Source organism: Camelus bactrianus, chromosome 14 (assembly GCF_048773025.1).
Source record: "Camelus bactrianus isolate YW-2024 breed Bactrian camel chromosome 14, ASM4877302v1, whole genome shotgun sequence".
NCBI classification, from domain to species: Eukaryota; Metazoa; Chordata; class Mammalia; order Artiodactyla; family Camelidae; genus Camelus; species Camelus bactrianus.
Window position 1 is genome coordinate 29909517 of NC_133552.1, and position 25910 is coordinate 29935426.

The following is a 25910-nucleotide window of genomic DNA, read 5'->3' on the forward strand; positions in this document are numbered from 1 at the left end:
ATATTTTAATTTACATTGCAGTATTTTCCCTCACAGTGCTCCCCCTTAGTCCTAAATTTGACCAATATGTTGGAAGACATTTCATGCCCAATTTTGTCCCACGGTGCTAGGAAGTCTCATTCCTAGTTAAGGTGAAGAATCTGTTGACATGCCACTCAAGGTGTTAGGTTTTTCATCAGGCCCCGTTAATACTAAAATTTCTCTGAATCACCTGTCTTACTAATCTATTATGATCCAGGAAATGTTTACCCCTCTTTGCTCATTCCCATAGCTAGAATCACACTATTACAATTATTTTATGCAGGGTTATAATTTTATACATTTCTTCAATATGTTTAGCCATCATCAATCTTGTTGTAGGCCTAGTTACATATTGGGAAATGTAAGAGACAACAATCTTATAAAATAGACAGGATATCAGTAATACAGCTAGTAACGTTAATAAAGTCACGAGTAAAGATTTAATAGTTGAAAAGTTATATTTTGGGGTTAAAATTTTGCTTGTGTTTCTGATTGAGCTTGAGTGATCTTATAAGAAAATTCATATTTACCATCAGGCTCAGAGCAGGTATTAATTGGCCACATGAGGTCTCCCAGCTTGTAATATCAATAGTGGCCTAAACAGAACTATCATTTCTTTTTAGAATAAACTTTTCTGAGGGCTATCTAGTTAGAGCCTTGGAGTAGGGAAACACATCAAGGTAATACAGAAGTACTAGACGTAGGTAATTTACCATAAACCTAACAATTGGATTAGTTCATAATCAAAGATGTGAGCAATTATCAAGGTAATTGGTATACCGGCCTGGCCCGGTGTCTTGGGTCAGCTGTCTACCTCAGATGTCTTCCTCTCATCCTAGACTAGTAGCTTTTTTTCCACTTGAGTATTGTTTGAAGGTGACCAGTACTTTACAGGCCAGTCCACTGCAGGGGCTCTTTTGGACTGGAAATTAACCCAAAACTCAATTTCCTTTAGCTTTCACTGTGCATGGTCTAGTTAAGAGTACCTGATAAAGGGTCCTTCCATTCAGGTTTGAGACAGTTTTCTAAGTCATGCCTGTTTCAGTATGTATAATCCCCTGGTTGCAGGTCATGGGACATCTGATATTTACCCAAGGATAGATTACTGAGCTTCAGAAAGAAACCTGGAGTATCCTTTTAACAATTCAATTAAACTTTGCAGCAATGTATCATAACAGCAGGGAATGATCTGGAAAGTGTCTTAGTAAATATAGACCTCAGTTAACAAAACTAGAATTTGATGTCCACTAACATATAATCTTCTTTTCTCTAAAGTTACCTTCATTTTTATCAAATATATTCAAATAAAGATTAATTTGTTTACAAGTCTGATTATTTGATCATATAGGCTCTTTTAAATTGGCTGTGTTAGAACTTTCAATAAGGAGTCTCAGGCTAGAATGTTAATTAGGTTTCCCAAGGCCAGGAAAGCCATGTCAAGGGCTTGTCATAGATTAGACTTACAGATTTAGGTAAGTTGTTTTCTCTTTAAGGTCCTTAAAATACCTTGAGATTTCTATATCTATTAGGAGATGATCTTCCTAATTTATCTGATAGATCCACTGGGGACCTAAGAATTTCCAGTCTCTGGAGGGATCAGATAGAGAGAAAAGATAACTGTTCCAAGTCTGCTTACATAGGTATAATTCATCAACTTGCTGTGAATCATAACTAGCTTAAGGAGAAGAATTTCTTTATGTCTGGGAAACAGGTTAAAAGCCAGTAGTATTTCAGGCAAAATCAAAAATTATAACCATATTCATCAGTTTACTCAGTCCCATGTAACTATTCCTTTTGTTAACAGTTTTATTAAATCAGACTTTTCTTTAGAACTTTAAAATGTCTTACCCAGTTTAGTTCAGTGCTATAGTTTGAAATTTGTTAGAAACCAGTAAATCACCTTGAAGAGAAAGCATTTTGCAAAATCATCAGAATAAAACAATTAACTGTCTATAAATGACAAAAGATTTAAAAGCATGGATAAATGCCATTACCCTGTAATCGATAAAGAAACCTGGTCACAATAACCAGAATTATGACTGGTAACATTTCAGATACACCAGAATTCTAGGGAGTCCATATCATTTCTAAAATATCTATATTAATAATATTTTCTCATACAATATAACCTAGAAAAATTTATTATTCATTTGACAATACTTCCCATGTTATTTAACATACCACATGAAACTTACTACTTTAAAATCTCTCTTTAGGATGTTTCAGGGGCCCTCTGTAGCATTTCAAAATTAATGGGAGATCAACAGAACTTTAATCAGAAATTGATATTTGGGAAGCTTGTTAAAAGGTTTCAAAACACTTGGTCAGATAAAAGTACAGATCACTGTAAAGTTGTACTTACTCATTAATAAGAAAATATTTCAAAGGTTAAGGCAGAACCGATCACTTAAGGAGTATAAGTAGATTTATAATCTGTTACTTAAGGCAGATTAACATTTTAAGATAATTTTGTCCTCTTAATAGAGAGAAAATGAAATCTAGTCTCGTACCAGCTTACATCTAAGATTCATTTACTTTGACCGAATTTATACTAAACTTATCCAATCATGACCATTTACAAAAACCTTTCCTCAGGGTTCCTATTCCACAAGTCCTGCACAACTTTCTATATGCGTATTACTTTGTCCCTTATTTTCTCTTGCATTCAGAAGTAACCAGCTTCAGGACAAAGTCACTATTTTCCATTAACAAAATATAATTCCATTCCTTATACCTTCCTTTACACATTTATCTTACTTTCCTAGGATACTGAGATGTTTTCCTTAATAGTAGAGAATATTTCAGGGTGGCACAAACCATTTAATATTTCTAAACACCTTTAATTTCTCTGTAAGAGGAATACAAATGTTAAGTAATTAGTATTTCAATCTTATTTTATCTGAAAATGGCATACCTATTTAATAAACTCCCATCATTTAACTTAATTTAGCATAACTCTATAATTTAAAGGTACCAAGTATTTAGAGATTATTTTAAGCATACATTTTTAAAAATATATTTTTCAAGAATATACTCAAAAGGTCTCATCTCATTTGGATTTAATTTACTTAAAATTTTATCACACCACATTATAATAATATTAATAATAATTATTAGTATATAATATATAATAATTATTATATATAATTATAATAATAATTATTATTAGTGACACATGTGCAACAGATTATTATTAGTGACAAATGTGCAACAGATATAACAGGATCTTATTTGACTTTCATTAAACCTAGGTACAGTAAGGGTATTATACCTAATATTGATGACTCTAAATATGTCTATATTAATTAGAACAAACTTAAACTAACCTTAATACCAAGCATTAATTAAACATTGAATATTTTCCAGTTCACGTGAACCTGAAAGTCAGTTTTTATTTTAGAAATATTTAATTTGTAAGCTCTTATTTTTTAGTCAATTAAGCAGAGGTCTTTGATTTTGATTTTTTTTTTTTTACCAGTAGAAGTATCTCATATCTATAATGTGTACACAGACTTATATACAGACAAAAGCTAGAGATCTCATAGCTTCACTTTAAAACTTACTTATGAGTTAGGTATTACAATATAAACTTACTGCTTATAAATAACAGGTGGAGTAAGCTGAATTTGCTTGCTCACATCACTAAGGATTACTATTTATGAAAAAGACGTTTAAGATTTCTTGACAAAATCTGAAGGACCCGTCAGAGTTTTGAGTTCTAAAATGCCAAAAATTTCTTTGGCCTTAAGTTTTATCTCATTGAGCTAATTAGGCTCAGTCCTAGGTCACTGTTTGTTGTATATATATTTCTGATCTGCAAGACAAAGACAGTTGCTTCCAGTTCCCCAAATAATTGCTCTGTTACATAGGTCCAATTGTATCTCCTTAATTTGCTTTTCAGTATTAGTGAGAAGAGCTCTAAAAAACAATTTCCATGTCTAAAACTTTAAGATTTACTTTACCATGTCTTAAGAAGCTTGCCTAAGTCATTTAGTAAGGTCTATTTTCCTTGAATTGTAAGTTAAACCCAGGGTAAGACTCTTATTAGTTTTTATTAGCCCCTGAATATTAGTTTTTAGTTTTACTTTATATTGGACAGCTGAGGCAACTCTACTGGTTTCCTTTAGTTTGTTTAATTAATATTTTCTGAGGGACAGATATGTGTCCAGCCTTATAATATCAAGAAAGGGAAGAGTTTTTCCATTGAAACATATCTATCCCACAACATAATTAAGCAAGAAGTTTATATAAAGTCCATTTAAATATACCAATTTTACAACTTTTATCTCAATTTTATTAACTCTTTTACCTTTAATTTTAATATTTATTAGGTTTAATCAATAATTCTTATTTCTAGAAGGAGTGCCAGATGCCTTTTTCTTTTATTTCTTGTCCTCTTTATCTAATTTTATATAAAAGTCACTGGGATCCCCAAGTTTGAGCCAAAGGTCTTAGGCCCTTGTCTTTTTTAAATTTGATTAATTGCTCTGTTGCCCCAATCATTGATCAATTATCTCAGTCTCTATGTATTTTTCTAGCCCTATAAATACATACATTTTAAACTGGGGTAAATAAAGCGGACTTGCTTGAACTTTAATTTTGGGGTGTGAAGGAAAAGCCAGGCTGGTCTAACAAGATAACTCACAAATCTAAGTATCAGAATACTGATTCTGCTGGACTAACTTGTGAATCTAAGTTAATTAGTGTTGGTTTGCTATTCTTTTTTTTTTTTTTTTTTTTTTTTTTTTTTTGCTAGCCAGCTGGATTTTCAAAGAGACATAGCTAGCTTTGGAATGTTTGCTGCCTCCCTGCCTCCACTTTTGTGATGATAATGCTGCTAAAGTTGTCCCATGCCTATTGGCCGAATACCCCAAACCTGTACTTTACCCTATAAAACCTAATGTGCACGTCTTGGAGGTGCTCAGAGCTTCAGAGCAGAAGCCCCTCTGAGCCTGCTGGCATAATACATCTGAGTACTCCAACCCTCTGAGTGGTGCTTGTTTCTTGGCTGGCCTGTCGTTTCCATAACACGGGAGCAGTAGGTCATCTCTTTGGCCTTTTTTTTTTTTTTTTTAAACTTTACGTAGTGTAGTATCAAAACCTTGTATCTTAATCCAGAAATGTCCACTTTATTTATCCCATTCAAAATATCCTAAAAATATTTATCCATTTGGGATAAGTCCCCCCCTTTTTTTTTTTTCTCGTTAAGAAAAAAATCTTTCAACAGTTTTACATTCGTTTTTCCAGTTACTCAACCTAATTATCATTAATTATTCTAATGTTTTTATTAGCATCTCTAAAACCCATTTGGGGGAAATGGAAAACACAAATGTAGCTTTTCAAACCGGTTTGTTTTTTTTTTAACTAAGTTCTTAGGTTGAGCATTAGATATATTTTTCCAAGTTTAAACTTGATTGATTTTAATAGGTACCAATGAGAATTAAAAGACGGGCTGGGCTAACAAGATAACTCATAAATCAAAGTGTAACAAGTGTCGGTTTACTGATCTAAGTTCTGCTGGGCTAACTGGTAAATCTAAGTTAATAAGTGTCCATTTGCTGATTCCCTGCTCATATTTTTTGCTAGCCAGCTGGATTTTCAAAGAGACATATCTGGCCTTGAAATATTGGTTTGCTGCCTTCCTGCCTCTACTTTTGTGATAATGATGCCGCTAAAGCTGTTCCATGCCTATTAGCCGAATACCCCAAGCTTGTACTTTACCCTATAAAACCTCATGTGCACGTCTTGGAGGTGCTCAGAGCTTTGGAGCAGAAGCCCCTCTGAGCCCGCTGGCATAATAAATCTGAGTACTCCAACCCTCCGAGTGGTGCTTCTTCCTTGGCTGGCCTGTCATTTCTGTAACATTGTTGGAGGCCTCAGTGAGAAACAACCACACTGGCCCCTTGAGCTGCTTGACTGGTGGCTCTGGGCAACCAGGGGACCGGACTCTGGCAGCGAACGAGGTGGCGCCGCCCGACGGTATTCTGGGTTCTCTTTCGTGATGGCGACTTGGCTTCCCAAGTGGCTGGGCTACAACCAGAGCCAGACTCAATGGAGGGATGGACACACTCACCAGGTGTCCGTCTGGACAATGTAGGAACTCCCAGGAGGAATCAGGTCCTGTCCCATTGGACAGAAGAGGAGGCTGATCCCCTCCTACAGGCTCTCCATCTGACGGTATTTCAGATGGGGGAAATCAGTCAGGAATCAGGTCCTGTCCCAGTGGACAGACGAGTAGGCTGATCCCCTACGACAGGAAACAGGATATTGGGAATTGGTGGGAGGACTGTTGTTAACCTCTGTGTGTGTGTGTGTGTGTGAGTAAATGAGTGGCCTGTGAAGCATGCGATCAGGCTTGAGTTTTTTTGCTCCACGGCATTCTGCTATGGAGTTCGAGTTCGAGTGAGTCCCAACCTGCGGTTCCGTGGTGACCTCATATGGCTCAGGGCGGTACCAGTCCCGTAGGGTCCCAATCAGAGCCAGCAGCTTATACTGACCCGCCAAAGCTAAGAGGCATCTTCGTCCCCACTAGAGGAATGGCCAGGCGGACACAGCGAAAACACTCCCTTGTCTTGTCTGCGACACCAACACAGGGTGGCTACACTGGGAGGGAAAAGGACATAAAACAGCATATAAGTAAACAACCCCTTTGACTTGGGGACTAAAACGAGACTACTTTAAAAGTTTCAGACGTGACTTTGTCACCAGTCCCCCGGAATATCCTGTCGCGATTCATAAACCAGGCTTAGTAATGCCCCTCTGTCTAAAATAAAGCTGGCAAGACCTGAGCCAGAGGGAGCTACCCCAGGACTGGCTGGAATCCTCTTTTGAGGTCCCCTTTTGGTCCATTTATTCTGCCACTGGCCGGCCATCCCAGCCTCATATGTTGTCAACTTAGACAATAGAGAAAGCTTTATGCACGGACCCTCTAGAATTCATCCAGGCCCAGGAGAGCCTCAAGGACAAGTACCTATCATGAAACCCTAACTCATTGGGAGCACTTGCAGCCAAGCAGGTAGATATTAGGCCCAGCAAGGCAGCAAGGTTTAAAAAAATAAAACAGAGATACTGGGATCACAGTCCTCTGTGCCAGGAGCAGACCCACAGCAATAGGCCATAAAGTCTGTCAACTAATAACGAGAACCTCTAAATCAAAGCTGACAGTTCTGGACTGCATGATTAAAAATTCCAAAACGGAATTCTCAGGTAACTATGGAGTTTAAATGAGCCCTGGCAGGCTTCATACTTTGTGTAAACTTAAATGGCTGACCTTTGGAGTCAGGTGGCCCTCAGGAGAAACTTTGGACCTAGCAACAGTGCGAGCAATCTATCGAATAATCACCAGAACCCCAGGCCACCCAGATCAACTACCTTACATTGACTCCTGGCTAAATATTCCCCAGAATCTACCCCCATGTATTTGGTTCTGCTCAAATGGACCCGGACAATGTAAGATATTAGCAGCTAAGCTGGTCCAGGCCAAAAAGAGAGAAAAGCTTATTTTCCAGTGAGAAACAGAGGACGAGATGTGCCTGCACCCTCCGTATGCCCCCGGTGCACCAACACCTCTGGTTCCACTGGAGACACTGCCACCCTTTGTGTCATCACCTCCCCAACCTGAGGACCCAGAGGCAAAGCCCAGCCCCCAGCCTGAGCCGGTAGGAAGGAGACTCTGCTTTGTACAAGCCAGGAGACCAGCACCGCCGGCCCTCCAAATGCCACTGCAGGAGACACAAGGGCCACAGCAAGTTGGGAAAGATGGGACTGTTCGGCCCGGGCACCCCATTCTCTGCGACCAACCCTTTAGCACTACAGCCCTTCTCAATTGGCATCATCATACTCCTTCCTACTCTGGAAAACTGCAGGCATTTCTATCACACCATGGTCTAAGTAAAATTAAAAACAAGAGCTTCCACAATAATAGCAGATAAAGAGCCACAGGTAAACCGGTCAGAATTTTGGGCCTGCCCTCCAAAGAAAAAGAGCAAAATGTGTCGGAGCAGGCTGCAGAAGATGTCAAGGGGACCCACGCCAAGCGGAGGTGGGCGGAGCAGTGGCCAAAGCCACCCAGCAACAGCAGCAGCGGCCACAGCCACCCAGCAACAGCAGCAGCAGCAGCCCCCGCACAGCCTCCACATTGGCCGCCGCCGCCACCGCATCCATGGCAACTGTCGGGGAGTGCTGGCCACTGCCTAGTCCTGAAGCGATGCTGGGACAGTCATAGGGCTCTGTCACAAACAGATGCAAATATTTGGTCTCTGTTCAACCCATGATGATTTCTACTTGGTGCTATGTGACTACTGTAATCAGGCTGTCAAGCCACAGGCTCTGATTGACCTTATAGTCTATCTTTCATTTTCACAGGCCCACTCAGGAGATGTTTGCCAGCTGCTTCTGACTCTTTTCAATACAGAGGAGAAGAAACACATTCTCACTGAAGTACGAAAATGGCTGCAAGGCCGAGCCCCCAAGGACACACTGGATATTGAGGGATGGGCCATGACACGGGCCCCTACACCAAACCAGATTGGGACTTTCATAGTCCTGACTCAGAATGTGGGGCCATGGCAGCGCCCTGTGGCCTATTTGTCTAAAAGACTGGACCCTGTGGCATCAGGATGGCCATCCTGTCTACGGGCCCTCGCTGCCACAGCCCTCCTGGTCAATAAGGCAGACAAACTCACACTAGGACAGACTTTAAATGTAAAAGCGCCCCTTTCTGTGCTGGCCCTGATAAACGACCCAGATTACAAATGGATAACTAACACAAGGATGACCCACTACCAGGGGCTTCTATGTAAAAATCCAAGAGTCCGTCTAGAGACTGTGCGAAACTTAAACCCAGACACATATTTGCCTGAGGGGGAAGGGCAGTCTGACCTTGACTGTAAAAAACAAAAACAAAAAAACTTTAATACGAGTAGGCCTGATCTAACTGACAAGACCCTGCAGAACCCAGACCTGGAACTTTTCACAGACAGCAGCATTTACATGCAGGATGGACAATGGCAAGTAGGTTATGCTGTAACAACAACCCAAGTGATAATAAAGGCAGAGTCCCTTCCCCCAGGATGGTCTGCTCAGTGAGCAGAGATTTGGGCACTGGTCCAGGCACTAAGGGAAAAAAAGAAAATGAGTCAATATGTACACTGATTCCAAACATGCATTTGCAACCTTGCATGTACATGGAGCCATCTATAAGGAGAGAGGCCTTTTGACTGGTGAAAAAAAAAATGAAAAACAAAGAAGAAGTTTTACAGTTACTGGAGACAGTATGGAATCCAAAGAAAGTGGCCGTTATTCACTGTAAGGGACACTAAATAAAAGACCCTATGAGCCAGGGAAACAGGCTGGCTGATCAAAAGGCAAGAGAGGCAGCTACCTGGGAACACCCAGTAATTAAAATTATGGAAGAACCAGAGCTACCCACTGCCTCAGAATATAGCCACGATGAAAACAAGTGGGCACAGGCTGAACAAGGGAAGGAAAAAAAGGACAGACAGTGAATCATAACAGATGGAAGGGTTTTCATCCCGGAACGACTAGCTTATCGCATAGTTCAACAACAACACGAAGACACACTTATGGGAAAAATGGCTTTGGAGGCCCTCCTAAAGTAATATTTCCTGATGTCTCCTCTCCCTACTCTGTGTGCATCAGTCTCCCAACACAGCTTGCTCTATGCTCAAGACAATCCAAAACAAGGGCCCACTGGGCCAATGGGAATACAACGATACAAACTGGCTCCCTTCGAAGATTTAAAAGTGTACTTTACTAAGTTTGGGACCAGTAAGGGATACAAGTACCTGGTGGTTTTCGTCTGCACCTTCACAGGGTGGATAAAGCCTACCCCACCAGGACAGAGAAAACAAAAGAAGTAATAAAGACCCTTCTCAGGGATGTCATCCCTCGGTTTAAAATGCCTATCTCCATTGGGTCTAACAATGGAGCCGCCTTCATGGCAGAAATTGTACAGCAAGTGGCAAAGACACTGAGCATCCACTGGAACCTACACACAGCATACAGGCCTCAAAGCTCAGGGAAGCTGTTAAAGTTGCAGTAATCATCCCTTGGATCCATCAGTCCAGGGTTAAGAGAGCGACTTCACCTCAGATAAAGGGTCCCTAAAAATTGAAAGCGTCCCAGGAGACCCACTCAAGATCAAGATCAAAAGGACCAGAAAAAGATCAACGAGCTCTGCTCTAGCCACACCCAGAAGCTGGCTAGTCAAAGCATGGCCAAAGCTTGAGAAAAGCTCAACAAAACTGTTAAATGTACTCCTCTTGTGCTCCCTTGCCTCTTTCCTTGTTTGCTATACTAGTCTGTATATTAGCAGTGGGGCTGGCTAGTGCCACCCCACCTGACTGGAATATAGGCCATAGGATCCTGATAGCTATTTTACACCTTGTTATAACTAGTGCCATCACCGCAGCATCATGTCTAAGATATTCATAAGGCTGATGTTACTGACGCTAATACCTTCACTCCCCTTGCTAGTGGGGTTCAAAATGACAGCAGGGGTGGGCACAGAAATTGATAGCATAGCCTCATCCTCTTATTACTATTATCAGATTGCAGGTGAGTTCAGCCAGGATCTCCAATAAATGACAAAAACCCTGGGAGCACTGCAAAATCAGATTGACTCACTGGCCGAGATGATCTTACAAAACAGGAGGGGTCTGGACCTGCTCATGGCCAGAGAGAGGGGACTATGCCTCTTCCTAAATGAAGAGTGCTGTTTTTATGCCAATCAATCAGAAATTGTCAGAGGGATGGTTCAAGAGTTACAAGACTGAGTGGGAAAAAAAAAAGAAAACACAAAAAACAAACAAAAAAAAACACACAAAAAACCATATTTTACACAAAAGCCTGTGGACAGGCCCCTGGGGCTAGACCTCCTGGCTGGCATCCTTCATAAAATCCTTGCTCCTGATTTTTGCAGTTCTGCTGTTTGGGCCCTGTATCCTAAACTTCCTGAACCGCTTTGCCAGTGAGCAGATAGAGGCTATAAAACTTCAGATGTTAGCCTCCAATTATGAGCCCTTACAACAGATATGTGATGATGCTTACTCCAACAAGGGTTGTGAAAGCATCAAGAGAGGGGGATGAGAAGAAAAAGCCAGGCTGGGCTAACAAGATAACTCATAAAGCTAAGTGTAACAAGTGTTGGTTTGCTGATTCCCTGCTCATGTATTTTTTTGTTTTGTTTTGTTTTGTTTTGTTTTGTTTTGTTTTGTTTTGTTTTGTTTTTGCTAGCCAGCTGGATTTTCAAACAGACATATCTGGACTTGAAATATTGGTTTGCTGCCTTCCTGCCTCTACTTTTGTGATAATGATGCTACTAAAGCTGTTCCATGCCTATTGGCCGAATAACCCAATCTTGTAATTAACCCTATAAAACCTCATGCACATGTCTTGGAGGTGCTCAGAGCTTTGGAGCAGGAGCCCCTCTGAGCCCGCCGGCATAATAAATTTCAGTACTCCAACCCTCTGAGTGGTGCTTGTTCTTTGCTGGCCTGTCTTTTCCATAACACTGATATAAGAGCTATTTATAATGAGAGTTCTTTCAACTTTCACCAATTTAGAAATTTCTCCAAATGAAAGGATCCATTAAATGGCCATCAATTAATGTGTATATATATATATATATATACAGTGATTTTAAACCAATAAGATGAAGAGGTTTTTCCACATGAGTGGGGGTGTTGCCTAAATAAAATTCAAAATTTACTCCCCAAAAGGTAAAGGCCTTTGTGATCCAGGCTGATGCAACAAAGGTTAAAATGGCAAAATGCCTGAGGATTGGTACAATCAAAGGATAGTTGAGAATCCCAATTTATTTGCTTGGCCACCATATGTACGCAATACTTGTACCTTTTGCATAGAAGAGTCCGTTTTCCTTTAAAAAAAAAGAAACACATACACACACACACACACACACACACACACACACAAACAAACAAACACATGCACACAAACACCCAGAGAAAGATAAAACATTTATATTTCAAGGACACAGGAAGAGAAATCCAAGTTCCCCTTAAAGGGGCTTTTATTTTTATAAGGTCAGAATTCCAAAAAGTGTTCTTATCAGGCCTGACTAGTTATTTTCAGGGTTAGTTTTTTTTTAAATTCCCAATTAAAGTTGTAAGTTTTATATATACATAAATCTGGCTGGAGTATTAGTTGGAGGCTGGCAATCTGTCATTTCTTTTTCTTTTGTTTTGAAAGTTCTATTTCCCATTTGAAGCTCTGGTTGTCAGAATAAAATTGCTAGTAGGTTTTCCCGGAGGGACAACTGCACGGCATGAGGTCTTTGCCTCTACCACTCCTGCAAGTTGCTCAGTCACCTGAGAAAGCTGTTGCCAGCCAGGAGGAGGGTCCCATTTTTGGAGCTGTAAGGTTCCTCATAAGATTTTTACTTTTATCCCAACAAATTCAGTGGAGGTAGCCAAACTGAGGGAAACATTAGACCAGCCTCTTATCTAACCACTCAGTCCAGACCCCAGTATCTTTCAACCGTGCCCCACCTAGGACGTCTCAACTGACTCGGTATTTCCCTGGTATCTTTCAACCAGCTCCACCCGGGACATCTCCACTGGGTGAGTATTTCCCTGGTATCTTTCAACCAGACCCACCCGGGACATCTCTACTGGGTGGGTATTTCCCTGTATGTATCAACCAGGCATTACCCAGCATGTCTCCACTGGGTGGGTATTTCCCTCCAGTATCTTTCAACTGGAGGGACAGGTACCTGGATACACCCTCAAATAAAACTCAGGATTATGAACCAATATGAGAGATATTGTTACGGAAATGACAGGCTAGCAAGAAACAAGCACCACTCGGAGGGTTGGAGTAGTCAGATTTATCATGTTGGCAGGCTCAGAGGGGCTCCTGCTCCGAAGCTCTGAGCACCTCCAAGACGTGGGCATGAGGTTTTATAGGGTTAATTACAAGCTTGGGATACTTGGCCAATAGGTGTGTAAGAGCTTTAGCAGCATCATTATCACAAAAGTAGAGGCAGGGAGGAAGAAAACCAATATTTCAAGTCCAGATATGTCTCTTTGAAAATCCAGTTGGCTAGCAAAAAAAAAAAAAAAAAAGAGAGAGAGCAGGGAATCAGCAAAGGGGCACTTATTAGCTTAGATTAACTAGTTAGCCCAGCAGAACTCAGATCAGTAATCCTACACTTGTTACACTTAGATTTAAGAGTTAGTGTGTTAGCCCAGCCTGGCTTTTCCTTCACAACCCAAGAACCAAGAAACTCACCCAAATTCGTCTGGACTCCACCAGGAGGATGGGCACAAAAGGCCACTGCTGGTACCAAGGATCCGCTTCCTCATTGAGTTCAGGCGAAGGACAGAAGTTTGCTCTGGTTTCCTTCAGGGTCATCAAAACTGTCAAATGAAATAAATGTGCAGCCTAAAAGTTAAGAGTTATGTTTTGTTTGGTGGGAGGAATCGAGCCAGGATGACGGCCTCTCAGATCACTCTGAGGACCGCTTCAAAGAGGTAGAGGAGGAGCTAGGATATAAAGGAGCTTTACAACAAAGACCACGTAGGTGGAATAATAAAAGATTACTTGTTATCTAAAGAAAGCCAGGCATCTCAAGTTAAAGAATTAAGTGCTTTTCTATGTATGAGAGGAAGCAAACATTTGGACTCACTGAATTCATTCCTTTGACAAGCACCTACCTATCTAGGGCCAGTATCCTGTCCTTTCTTATTCTGAGTCTGCTCAAAGGGTACCATTGTGAGTGGCTGCAGAGGCTGGGCTGCAGGCCTGTTCTCACTGGGGGTTGGCAGCAGCTGCTGCTGACTTGGTTTCAGCATTCTTTGTTTACTGACATGGTTGCAGTATTTTCACTCACATTGCAGTATTTTCCTTCACAGTGCTCCCCCTTGGTCCTAAATTCGACCAATATTTTGGAAGACATTTCATGCCCAATTTTGTCCCACGGTGCTAGGAAGTCTCATTCCTACTTAAGGTGAAGAATCTGTTGACATGCCACTCAACGTGTTAGGTTTTTCATCAGGCCCTGTTAATACTAAAAGTTCTCTGGATCACCTGTCTTACTAATCTATTATGATCCAGGAAAAGTTTATCCTTTATTGCTCATTTCCATAACTAGAATCACACTATTATAATTATTTTATACAAGGTTATAAATTTTATCTATTATTTTAAGATGTTTAGCCATCATCAATCTTGTTGGAGGCCAAGTTACACATTGGGAAATGGAAGAGACAACAATCTTATAAAAGGGACAGGATATAAGTAATACAGCTAGTAATGTTAAAAAAAGTCATGAGTAAGGATTTAATAGTTGAGAAGTTACATTTTTGGGTTAAAATTTTGCTTGTGTTTCTGATTGAGCTTGAGTGATCTTATAACAAAAGTCATATTTATGATCAGGCACAAGGCAGGTATTATTAATTGGCCAGGTGAGGGCTCCCACCTTGTAATGTCAATAGTGGCCTAAACAGAACTATCATTTCTTTTTAGAATAATTTTTCTGAGGGCTATCTAGTTAAAGCCTTAGAGAAGGGAAACCCACCAAGGTAACACAGAAGTACTAGACATAGGTAATTTACCAGAAACCTAACAATTGGATTAGTTCATAATTAAAGGTAAGAGCAAATATCAAAATAATTGTTATACAGGCCTGGTCAAGTTTCTTGGGTCGGCTGTCTACCTCAGGTGTCGTCTTCTTCTCATCCTGGCTTGGTAGCTTTTACTTCATCTGGGCATTGTTTGAAGGTGAGCTGTACTCTAAAGTCCAATCAACTGCAGGGGCTCTTTTGCACTGGAAATTAACCCAAAAGTCAATTTCCTTTAGCTTTCGCTGTGCATGGTCTAGATAAGAGTACCTGATAAAGGATCCTTCCATTCAGGTTTGAGACAGTTTTTTAAGTCATGCCTGTTTCATATGTACAATCCCCTGGTTGCAGGTCATGGGGCATCAGATCTTTACCCAAGGATAGATTACTGAGCTTCAGAAAGAAACCTAGAGTGTCCTTTTAACAATTCAATTAAACATTGCAGCCATGTAACATAACAGCAAGAAATGATTTGGCAAGTGTCTTAGTAAATATAGACCTCAATTAACAAAACTGGAATTTAATATCCAATAAAATATAAATTTTTCCCTCTAAAGTTACCCTCAATTTTATCAAATATACTCAAATCAAGATTAACATGTTTATAAGTTATTTGATCATATAGGCTATTTTAAATTCACTGTGTTGGAACTTCTAATAAGGAGTCTCAGGCTAGAATTTTAATAAGGTTTCCCAAAGCCAGGAAAGCCACGTCAAGGGCTTGCCATAAATTTTTGCCTTACAAATTTAGGAAAGTTGTTTTCTCTTTAAGGTCCTTAAAATACCTAGAGATTCCTATATTTGTTAGGAGAAGATCTTCCTAATTTATATGAAAGAGCCACTGGGGACCTAAGAGTTTCCAGTCTCTGGAGGGATCAGATAGAGAGAAATGATAACTGTTCCAAGTCTGCTTACATAGGTATAATTCATCAACTTGCTGTGAATCATAACTAGCCTAAGGAGAAGAATTTCTTTATGTCTGGGAAACAGGTTAAAAGCCAGTAATATTTCAGGCAAAATCAAAAATTATAACCATATTCATCAGTTTACTCAGTCCCATGTAACTAATCCTTTTGGTAACAGTTTTATTAAATCAGTTTTCATTAGACATTTAAAATGACTTACTCAGTTTAGTTCAGTGCTATAGTTTGAATTTATTAGAAGCCAGTAAATCTCCTTGAAGGGAAAGCATTTTTTAAAATCATCAGAATAAAACAATAACTGTCTATAAATGACAAAAGATTTAAAAGCATGGTTAAATACCATTACACTGTAATCGATAAAGAAACCTGGTCACAATAACCAGAATTATGACTGGTAACATTTCAGATACACCAGAATTCTAGGAAGTCCATATAATTTCTGGAATTTCTATAATGATATTTTCTCATACAATATAACCTAGGAGCATTTATTATTCAGTTGAAAATACTTCCCATGTTAGTTAACATATCAAATGAAACTTAATAGTTTAAAATCTCTCTTTGGGATGTTTCAGGGGCCCTCTGTAGCATCCCAAAGTTAACGGGAGATCAAAAGAACTCTAATCAGAAATTGATATTTGGGAAGCTTGTTAAAAGGTTTTAAAACACTTGGTCAGATAAAATTATAGATTACTGTAAAGTAGTCCTTATTCATTAACAAGAAAATATTTCAAATGTAAGGCAGAACAGATCACTTAAGGAGTTTAAGTAGGTTTACAATCTGTTACTGAAGGCAGATTAACATTTCAAGAAAACTTTGTCCATTTAACAGAGAGAAAACCAAATCTAGACTTGTACAGGCTTACTATTAAGATACATTTACTTTGACCAAAATTATTCTAAACTTAGCCAGTCCTGATCATGTACAAAACCCTTTTCTCAGGATTCTTCTTCCACAAGCCTTACACAAATTTCTATACTCATATTATTTTGTCACTTATTTTTTTTTTTTCCATATAGAAGTAACCAGGTTCAGGACAAAGTCACTATTTTCCATTAACAAAATATAATTTCATTCCTTATATCTTCCTTTACATATTCATCTTACTTTCCTAAGATACTGAGATGTTTTCCTTAATAATAGAGAATATTTCAGGGTGGCACAAACCATTAATTAATATTTTTAAACACCTTTAGTTTCTCTGTAAGAGGAAGTCAAATTTTAAGTAATTAATATTTTAATCTTATTTTATCTGAAAATGGCATTGCTATTTAATAAACTACCATCATTTAACTTTATTTAGTAGAACTTTATAAAGTTACCAAATATTTAGAGATTATTTGAAGGATACATTTTAAAAAATATATTTTAAAGAATTTACCCAAAAACTCTGATTTTATTTGTATTTAATTTACTTAGAAATTTATCACACCATATTACAATTATTATTTTTTTAGCAGTAGAAATATCTCATATCTATAATGTGTACACAGACTTATTTACAGACAAAAGCAAGAAATCTCATAGCTTTACTTTAAAACTTACTTATGAGTTAGGTATTACAATATAAATTTACTGTTTATAAATAAGTGTTGGAGTCAGCTGAATTTGCTTGCTAAAATCACTGAGGCTTACTATTTATGAAAAAGACATTTAAGATTTCTTGACAAAGTCTGAAAGACCCGTCAGAGTTCTGAGTTTTAAAATGTCAAATATTTCTTTGGCCTTAAGTTTTAGCTCATTAAGTTTATTCGGCTCAGTCCTAGGTCATTGTTTGTTGTATTTACATTTTTGATATGCAAGACAAAGACAGTTGCTTCCAGTTCCCCAAATAACTGGTCTGTCACCTAGGCCTAATTGTATCTCCTTAATTTGATTTTCTGTGTCAATGAGAAGAGCTGTAAACAAATAATTCCATGTTTTAAAACTTTAAGAATTATTTTATCATGTCTTCAAAAGCTTGCATAAGGCATTTAGCAAGGTTTCTCTTCCTTAACTTATAAGTTAAACCCAGGGTAAACCTCTTATTGTTTTATTAGCCCCTGAATATTAGTTTTTAGATGTACTTTATATTGGATGGCTCAGGTAACTCTCTTGGTTTCCTTTAGTTTGTTTAATTAGTATTATTTGAGGGACAGATATGTGCCCAGCCTTATAATACCAAGAAGGGGAAGTGTTTTTCCATTGAAACATATCTATCTCACAATATAATTAAGCAAAAGAGGTTTATATAAAGCCCATTTAAATATACATATTTTACAAAATTTTATCTCAATTTTATTAACTCTTAAACCTTTAATTTTAATATTCATTAGGTTTAATCAATAATTCTTAATTCTAGGAGAGCCAGAAGCCTTTTCCTCTTATTTATTGTCCACTTTATCTAATTTTATATAAAAGTCTCTGGGATCCCCAACTTTGAGTCAAAGGACTTAGGGCCTTGTCAATTTTTAGTTTGCTTAATTGATTTGTTCACCAATCATTGATCAAGTATCTCAGTCTCTCTCTCTCTATATATATATATATATATATACTTTTTTTCTAGCCCTATAAATATATTCATTTTAAACTGGGGTAAGTAAAGAGGACTTGTTTGAACTTTAATGTTGGGGAAAAGTAGGTGATCCCTTTGTCTTTTTTTTTTTTTTTTTACTTTACAAAGTGTAGTGTCAAAACCTTGTATCTTAATCCAAAAATGTCCATTTTATTTATCCCATTCACTATAACCATGTAAAAATATTTACCCATTTGGAATGAGTCCCTTATTATTATTTTTTCTTTCGTTAAGAAAAAAAATCTTTTGACATTTTTATATTCCTTTTTTCAGTTATTCAACCTAATTAACACTAACTATTCTAATGTTTTTACTAATATCTCTAAAACCCATTGAAGGGAAAGGGAAAACACAAATGTAGCTTTCCAAACTGTTGTTTTTTTTTTTTAACTAAGTTCTTAGGTTGACCATTAGATATATTTTTCCACCTTTAAACTTGATTGATTTTAATAGGTACCAATAAAACAGCTGTTTATAATGAGAGCTCTCTTAACTTTCACCAATTTAGAAGTTTTCCAAGTTAAAGGATCCATCATATAGCCATCAATTAATATATATATATAAATAAAATTTGAAAGTGTACTCCCCAAAAGTTAAAGGCCTTTGTAGTCCAGGCTGATGCAACAAAGGTTAAGATGGCAAAATGCCTGAGAATTGGTATAATCAAAGAATTGTTGAGAATCCCAATTTTTTGCTTGGCTGCCATATGTACATAATACTTGTAGCTTTTGGATGGCAGAGTCCAAATTTTCCTTAAAAAAAAAAAGTAAACACATATATACATACATACACACACATAAAACACCCAGAGAAGGATAAAACGTTTACATTTCAAGGACATAGGAAGAGAAATCCAAGTTGCCCCTAAAAGGGCTTTTGTTTTCATAAGGTCAGAATTACAAAAAAAAAAAAAAAAAAAAAGTTTTTATCAGGCCTGGCTAATTATTTTCAGAGTGAGATTTTTTTAAATTCCCAATTAAAGTTGTAAGTTTTATACATACATAAACCTGGATAGGTTATTACTTGGAGGCTGGCAATCTGTCACTTCTTGTTCTTTTGTTTTGAAATTTCTATTTCCCATTCGAAGCTCTGGTTGTCAGAATAAAATCGCTAGTAAGATTTCCCACAGGGACAACTGCACGGCATGAGGTCTTTGCCTCTACCACTCCTGCAAATTTCTCAGTCACCTGAGAAAGCTCTTGCCAGCCTGGTGGAGGGTCCCATTTTTTGAGCTGTAAGGTTCCTCATAAGATTTTTACTTTTATCGCAACAAATTCAAAGGAGGCAGCCAAATTGCAGAAAGTGTTAGACCAGCCTCCTACCTAACCACTCTGTCCAGACTCCAGTATCTTTCAGCTGGGCCCCACCTGGGATGTCTCCACTGGGTCGTTATTTCCCTGGTATCTTTCAACCAGCCCCAACATGGATGTCCGCACTGAGTGGGTATTTCCCGGTATCTTTCAACCAGGCCCCACCCAGCATGTCTCCACTGGGTGGGTATTTCCCGCAGTATCTTTCAACTGGAGGGACAGGTACCTGGATACACCGCCAAATAAAACTCAGGATCAGACAATATGGGAGATCCAAGAACTAGGAAAGACTCACCCACATTTGTCTGGACTCCGTGAGGAGGCAGATGGGCACAAAGGGCCTCTGCTTGTACCAAGGCTCTGGTTCCTCATAGAGTTCAGGCTCAGGAGAGAAGTCTGCTCTGGGTCCCTTCGTGGTCACCAACACTGCTGACTGAAATAAATGCACAGCCTAAAAGTTAAGAGCTATGATTTAATTGGCAGAAGGACTCCTCTCAAGATTACTTGGAGGGACTGCTCCAAAAAGATAGGGTAGGAGCTAGGATTTATGGGAGCTTTACAATAGAGACCAGGTAGGTGGAACAATAAAAGATTACTTGTTATCTAAAGAAAACCAGGCATCTCAAGTTAAAGAATTTAGTGCTTTTCTATGTATGGGAGGAAGCAAACATTTGGGCTCACTGAATTCATTCCTTTGACAAGCACCTACCTATCTAGGGCCAGTATCCTGTCCTTTCTTATTCTGAATCTGCTCAGAAGGCACCATTGTGAGTGGCTGCAGAGGCTGGGCTGCAGGCCACTCCCCACTGGGGGGTGGTGGCAGCCAGAGATGACTTGGTTTCAGCATTATTCGTTTACTGATATGGTTGCAGTATTTTCACTCACATTGCATTATTTTCGTTCACAATATTAAGCCTTAGTGATTTGAGCAAGCAAATTCAGCTTACTTCAACTGTTATTTATAAGCAGTAAATGTATATTGTAATACCTAACTCATAAATAAGTTTTAAAGTAAAGCTATGAAATCTCTAGCTTTTGTCTGTTTATAAGTCTGTGTACACATTATAGATATTAGATATTTCTACTGCTAAAAAAAGTAATGTGGTGTGATAAAATTCTAAGTAAATTAAATGCAAATGACTAGAGCTTTTGGGTAAATTATTTAAAATATATTTTTTAAAATGTATGCTTAAAATAATCTCTAAATATTTGGTATCTTAAAATTATAGAGTTCTGCTAATTTAAGTTAAATGATGGGAGTTTATAAAATAGTTATGCTATGTTCTGATAAAATAAGATTGAAAGATTAATTACTTAAAATTTGACTTCCTCTTGCAGAGAAACTAAAGGTGTTTAGAAATATTAATAAATGGTTGATGCCACCCTGAAATATTCTATACTATTAAGGGAAACATCTCAGTATCCTAGGAAAGTAAGATGAATGTCTAAAGGAAGATATAAGGAATGGAATTATATTTTGTTAATGGAAAACAATGGCTTTGTCCTGAACCTGGTTACTTCTAAATGAAAAAAAAAAAAAAAAAAAAGGGACAAAATAATATGAGTAAGGAAGGTTGTGGAAGGCTTTTGGCAGAGGAACACTGAGGAAAGAGTTTTGTATATGGTCGTGATTGACTAAGTTTAGAATAAATTTGGTCAAAGTAAATGAATCTTAGAAGTGAGCTGGTACAAGACTAGATTTCATTTTCTCTCTGTTAAGAAGACAAAGTTTTCTCAAAATGTTAATCTGCCTTCAGTATCAGACTGTAAAGCTACTTATACCCAAGTGACCTGTTCTGCCTTTACTTTTGAAATATTTTTCTTGTTAATGAATAAGTACTATTTCACAGTGATCTATACTTTAATCTGCCCAAGTGTTTTGAAACCTTTTACAAAGCTTCCCAAGTATCAATTTCTGATTAGAGTTCTTTTGATCTCCCGTTAACTTTGGGATGCTACAGAGGGCCCCTGAAACATCCCAAAGAGAGATTTTAAACTATTAAGTTTCATTTGATATGTTAAATAAAATGGGAAGTATTGTCAAATGAATAATAAATTTTTCTAGGTTATATTGTATGAGAAAATATTATTAATATAGATATTTTAGAAATGATATGGACTCCCTAAATTTCTGGTATATCTAAATTGTTACCAGTCATAATTCTGGTTATTGTGACCAGGTTTCTTTATCGATTACACTGTAATGGTGTTTATCCATGCTTTTAAATCTTTTGTCATTTATAGACAGTTAATTGTTTTATTCTGATGACTTTGCAAAATACTTTCTCTCCAAGGAAATTTACTGGTTTCTAACAAATTTCAAACTATAGGACTGAACTAAACTGGGTAAGAAATTTTAAAGGTCTAAAGAAAATTCTGATTTAAGAAAACTGTTAACAAAAGGACTAGTTACATGGGACTGAGTAAACTGATGAGTATGTTTAGAATATTTGATTTTGTCTGAAATATTACTTGCTTTTAATCTGCTTCCCAGACATAAAGAAATTCTTCTCCTTAGGCTAGCTATGATTCACAGCAAGTTGATGAATTATACCTATGTAAGCAGACTTGGAACAGTTATCTTTTCTCTCTATCTGATCCCTCCAGAGACTGGAAACTCTTAGGTCCCCAGTGGATCTACTAGATAAATTAGGAAGATCATCTCCTAACAGATATAGGAATCTCAAGGTATTTTAAGGACCTTAAAGAGAAAAGAATTTTTTTAAACCTGTAAGGCAAAAACCTGTGACTAAACCTTGCGGTGGCTTTCCTGGCCTTGGGAAACCTTATTAACATTCTAGCCTGAGACTCCTTATTAAAAGTTCCAACACAGTCAATTTAAGAGCCTATATGATCAGATAATCAGACTTAACTTGTAAACAAATTAATCTTGATTTGGCTATATTTGATAAAAATGAAGGTAACTTTAGAGAAAAGAAGTTTATATTTTAGTGGACATCAAATTCTAGTTTTGTTAATTGAGGTCTATGTTTACTAAGACACTTCCCAAATCATTTCTTGCTGTTATGTTACATTGCTGCAAAGTTTAATTGAATTGTTAAAAGGACACTCTAGGTTTCTTTCTGAAGCTCAGTAATCTATCCTTGGGTAAAGATCTGATGCCCCATGACCTGCAACCAGGGGATTGTACATACTGAAACAGGCATGACTTAAAAAACTGTCTCAAACCTGAATGGGAGGACCCTTTATCAGGTACTCTTATCTAGACCATGTGCAGTGAAAGCTGAAGGAAACTGATTTTTGGTTTCTTTTCCAGTCCAAAAGAGCTCCGATAGTGGACTGGCCATTAGAGTACTTCTCACCTTTAAACAATGCTCAAATGGAGAAGAATCTACCAGGCCAGGATGAGAAGAAGACGACAGCTGAGGCAGACAGCTGACCCAAGACACTGGACTAGGCCTGTATACCAATTACCTTGATAATTGCTCACACCTTTGATTATGAACTAATCCAATTTTTAAGTTTCTGGTAAATAACCTATGTCTAGTACTTCTGTGTTACCTTGGTGGGTTTCCCTACTCCAAGGCTCTAACTAGATAGCCCACAGAAAAGTTTATTCTAAAAAGAAATAGTTCTGTTTAGGCCACTATTGATATTACAAGGTGGGAGACCTAACATGGCCAATTAATAATACCTGCTCTGAGCCTGACCATAAATATGAATTTTCTTATAAGAACACTCAAGCTCAATCAGAAACACAAGCAAAATTTTAACCCAAAAATGTAACTTCTCAACTATTTAATCCTTACTCATGACTTTATTGACGTTACTAGCTGTATTACTGATATCCTGTCTATATTATAAGATTGTTGTCTCTTCCATCCCAGTGTGTAACTAGGCCCCCAACAAGATTGATGGTGGCTAAACATCTTAAAGAAGTAGATAAAATTTATAACTCCACATAAAATATTTGTAATAGTGTGATTCTAGGTATGGGAATGAGCAACAGATAAACATTTCCTGGATCGTAATAGATTAGTAAGACAGGTGATCCAGAGAACTTTTAGTATTAACAGGGCCTGATGAAAAACCTAACACGTTGAGTGGCATGTCAACAGATTCTTCACCTTAAGTAGGAATGAGACTTCCTAGCACCGTGGGACAAAATTGGGCATGAAATGTCTTCCAAAATATTGGTCGAATTTAGGACCAAGGGGGAGCACTGTGAAGGAAAATACTGCAATGTGAGTGAAAATACTGCAACCATGTCAGTAAACAAAGAATGCTGAAACCAAGTCAGCAGCAGCTGCTGCCAACCCCCAGTGAGAACAGGCCTGCAGCCCAGCCTCTGCAGCCACTCACAATGGTACCCTTTGAGCAGACTCAGAATAAGAAAGGATAGGATGCTGGCCCTAGATAGGTAGGTGCTTGTCAAAGGAATGAATTCAGTGAGTCCAAATGTTTGCTTCCTCCCATACATAGAAAAGCACTTAATTCTTTAACTTGAGATGCCTGGCTTTCTTTAGATAATAAGTAATGCTTTATTTTTCCACTTATGTGGTCTTTGTTGTAAAGCTCCTATATACCCTAGCTCCTCCCCTATCTCTTCCCTCTGAGTAATCTGAGAGGCCATTATCCTGGCTCAAGTCCTTCCACCAAATAAAACACAACTCTTAACTTTTAGGCTGCTCAGTTTTTTCAGTCAATATCAATATAAAGAATTAATGTTTTTCTATGTATGGGAGGAAGCAAACATTTAGGCTCACTGAATTCATTCCTTTGACAAGCATCTAGCTATCTAGGGCCAGTATCCTGTCCTTTATTATTCTATGTCTGCTCAGAGGGCACCATTGTGAGTGGCTGCAGAGGCTGGGCTGCAGGCCTGTCCTCACTGAGGGGTGGCAGCAGCTGCTGATGGCTTGGTTTTAGCATTCTTTGTTTACTGATGTGGTTGCTATATTCCTTTACATTGCAGTATTTTCATTCACACTTTAAAAGGACAATCTAAAAACAAAGAAGAAAGAGGAAACATTGTCAATATGAACTAAATTAGACTCATTTAACATTAACAATCTTCTATGGGATAAAATGAGATAAGGAAACAGTAATCATTCAATTAATTTAAAACAGGCATCCTAACTCCATCCTTGACACTTTGCAGTGGGTTCAAGGGCAAAGTAGGTGTAATGGATTAGATGAAAGCTAGGGATGCATTATGTGGTATTAAAAAAATATACAAAATTTTGAAACAGACATATGAAAAGAGTCTTGCTCCAAATTTCACCTGAATTTTAAACAGCCATCCTTATTCAGCTGCTTCAAAATCTGCTCTTATCTCCTGACAACACTCCATACTCATAAATACACACTTTTTTTTTCCCAGTAGTCACTGATTGATGGATTTTATCTTCAACTCAAAAATATAATCATAAAACTATTGTATTTTGTTTTTCTTACATGCTGAATGTGTAACTATACTTAAGAATTCAATTTAACTTGAATCATTAGAAATTTATATTTGTACAGAACAAAGTTGTTTTAATGGGGGAACTGCTTGCCATTATTCACAATGATAAGTTCTAGCTAGACTCTTACATGTCCCTCATAGACAATGAGCAAAAATTTTTGCTGATTAAACTGAGTCTTGGAACATCCCTAAATGTTAAAAAATACTTTAACTAACTCCCCAAATTCCTATACATGCTTTTTTCTCATCTTCCTAGTCTCATTGAGCATTGTCATGTATATTCTACCTTTCAATTCAATTGGATTTAGTTTCCAAGCTCACTTTTTTTTTTTTTAAGGATTAGGTTTATTCATTTATTTCTGATTGGAAGAGGTGCTGGGGATTGAACTTAGGATCTCATGTATGTTAACTGTGTGCTGTACCACTTGAGCTACACTGCCTCCCACTCACCCACCAAATTCACTTCTGCCTCCACATCTCTGCTTATGCTCTTCTCTGATCTTGGTTGCCAGTCCTTACCTGTCAACAGCAACAATCCTGTAAGGTTCATCCTAAATACCTCCTTATCAAAGCTTTCCTTAATTTTTACAGCTTGTCATAATCTCTCCCTTTTCTGAAACCCCCCAAACTCTTAGTCTATAAGTTTTCAAATCATTAAGAGTTGATTTTTTTAGTGGCCTGCCATTTTACCAAAGGGGTTAAGAGCGCAGGTTTGGAGATGAATAGACCTAGGTTTCTAATCCTGGCTCTTCCACTATCTAGCTAAGTTTATCTGGGGAAATTATTTAATTTCTTGAATCTTCAGTTTCTTCATCTGTAAAATAAGGATGCAATATATATGTTATTGGGGTGGTTGTGAGAATTAAGTGAGATGTAATTTGTATACTGTCCAGCACAGCCTCTGACATACAAGAACAGCTCAAGAAATGGTGGCCACTACCCACCTTACTCTCTGTGTCACACTGTACACTGAAATGGCCTTTCATAGATTTTTAAGCAGCCTGCATTACTGAGCTCAAGGCTTTGCATACATTAGATGCTCAACTACCGAAGAGAGATTTATCCCCTCA

At 37.9% G+C, this 25910-nt stretch overlaps 1 pseudogene; it reads right to left on the minus strand.

Annotated features, from left to right (window-relative positions):
• LOC105080075 (kinesin-like protein KIF21A) overlaps positions 1–25910 on the minus strand; it is a 48580-nt pseudogene that overhangs the window by 12099 nt on the left and 10571 nt on the right.